The following is a 2,783-nucleotide window of genomic DNA, read 5'->3' on the forward strand; positions in this document are numbered from 1 at the left end:
TCTGAATGAGTGTAAACAACTTAGCTAGGGCAGGGCAATCGTCAGTCCTCTTTTCCATGCTTGGAGATAGTCCATCAGCCACATGTTTTCAGCTTCTTTCTTGTAAGGGAGTTCAATTTATTTTCCATTAGTTTGAGGACCCATTTCTGTTGGGTTGGGATGACGACTCTTTGTTGTACACAGTAGCATAGGCTACTATGGTCAATATACACCACCAATCATGCACCCTAAAAGATAGTGTCACCATTTCAGAACAACTAATACCAATGCAATGGGCTTCCGCTCATAAACTGATTTTCCTTTGAAATTGGTCCTCATTATTTTGCTGAACTAAGCTATCGGGTGTTTGTCTTGGGTTAGCACTGCTCCTACCCCAAGATCTGATGCATCAGTCTCCACTATAAAGGGCTTGCTGAAATTTGGCAAAACTAACACTGGTGCCTTGGTTATTGCCTCTTTCAAACTGCTCAAAGGATCCCAATCTGACTTCATTCCATTCCCACTTGTTTTTCTTAATTATATTAGTCAAAGGTGCGCCTATTGTTTTGAAGTCCTTCATAAATCTTTTGTAGTACCCAGCCAATCCAAGAAAGGTTGTTATTCTTTCACGTGGTTGCCACTTCTTAATGATAGCTACCTTGTCATCCTCCATGTGCATTTCTTTGCTAGTAATTGTATGTGCCAAGTATGTGACTTGATTCATGTCAAACGAGCATTTGGAAGCCTTGGCGTAAAGTCAGTGGAGTCTCAATATCTACAGTATGCTTCTCACATGTTCTTGACACAATTCTTCATCATTGTTGCATACAAGTATATCATAACAAAATAGCAAACATACTTGTGCAAATGTGGAATATTTGGTTCATTAAGGCCTAAAAAGTGGTGAGATCATTGGTAAGGCCAAAAGGCATTACCCTAAACTCATAGTGACCCTCATGGGTCTGAATTGTTGTCCTGGGGCCGTTTTTAGATTCCATCCTAATTTGATGATACCATGCCTGTAGGTCTAATTTAGTGAAAGACCGTTGCACCAAACAACTCATCCAATAGTTCCTCGACAATAGGAATTATTATCGTTATCGCATTCAATGCTAGTAGTCTACACAGCAAGTTTTTTTTTCAGTCTTTCTCTCTTTGGCAAGTTTTTTTTTTTTGCTGCCCCCCTTCACCTTGGAACTTCATAGTCATATTTTCAAAGTCCCATTCCACTTTTCTCAACTTCCTTAACCACTGGATTCCTAGCACCAAGTCTGCAGCCTCCCATTGCTGAAGGATACAAATCTATCTGGAAACGGTAACCTTGTATTTCTACTTCCTCATTAGGGCATCTCCCTTGGCAGGACAGCAAGCTGTTGTCGCCCATTGACACCCGAAATTCTGGCTGCTTCAGCACCCAACACCCGCAATTCAATTCAATACAAAACTATGTGCAGACCTTGTATCCACTAGTATACTAAGTTTTCATCCCTTAAGCCTTTCCTCTAAGCGCATCAGTTGGAGTCCACAACTCCCTGTTAAGGCATGAAACAAAATCTTCCCCTGTTTGTTCTTTGTCTTTTCTCTAGTTTCCTGTTTCCACTTCTTAGATTGCTACACCTTCCTCTTCCCCTACTAAATACATGTACAATTTCTTAGACGCGTGGCCAGGTGCCCCTTTTGGAAGCACAAACCCTTCTTCCTTCCGTCTTGAATTTGCTATGGACTGAGATGCTTCACCAACACCCCTCGACTGTCCTTCGTATATCTGTTTACGGGAGGTAGTCTCTGGCCTCTTTTAAAGTTGTCGGTGTCTTCAATTGAGTCGTTTTGCTAATTCCCCATTCACGTGTCACCCTTACCCATCGTTTGGATTTTTCCTCTGCCACTCTTAAGTCTTGACGTTTAAAGTTAGCAACAAGCTGCTCTAATTGGCCAACCCTGCTAATTTCTTCAAACTCTGCCTGATACGTAACCACATTTCCCTTCTGCCATATTTTAGAGAGTTCGACATTATAGTCGAGGTAGGTAGATGGATCAAATCGTGTGTTCAATGCCTCTACAAAAAATCACCAATATGGTTTTTCCTTGTGGTTACCCCCTCTAAATGAATCGCTGTTATTCCTACCCTCTAATCTGCTGAACATTTTGGCAATAGAAAAATTGCTCAGCCTTGACTACCCAACTCATCGGGTCCTCCCCAAAAAACCTTGAAAAATCTACTCTCGATTGATAAGTTCCCTCCCTCCTCGACGCACCTTTTGCTTTTTAAGGAGCTTACCTATATTTCCGACAAGAGATGCCATGGGTGGAGTGCGCTGATTATGAGTCTCTGATACGAAAACTCCCACACACTACTCATCCCCCTCGAACTTAGGGTTAGTCTTCAAACAACTTCATTAATCTAATAAAAGTTTGGAGTTAAACAGCCCCACAGTAATAAAAGTTAATCAATATGAATCAAGTCAGGTCTGACATGTGACCATCAAGACCGAGTCAGATCCACTAGTTATTACTTACCCTGAGCTAATTACAAGTATGCCATTTACGACTATCACGATGCATCCAGTTTTCCTCCGTTTACTGATCAAATCTGCTTAGTTTTTTAGTGTAACCAAGCCAAATACTTACGCCATACAACTTTGATAACAAGGCCTACATCAGCTCCGCCCATTGCTCCATACTGCTTGATTTCAATACAGGTCTTCTCTAGTTAGTTCCAGATCATATCTCCATACAGTTTGGCTCCCGTACAGGTCTTCTCTAAGTTTTTTCTAAGTCAGTGCAACCAAGCGAAGGGAGAGACG

The sequence above is a fragment of the Nymphaea colorata genome, chromosome 8 (assembly GCF_008831285.2).
Source record: "Nymphaea colorata isolate Beijing-Zhang1983 chromosome 8, ASM883128v2, whole genome shotgun sequence".
Classification (NCBI taxonomy): Eukaryota; Viridiplantae; Streptophyta; class Magnoliopsida; order Nymphaeales; family Nymphaeaceae; genus Nymphaea; species Nymphaea colorata.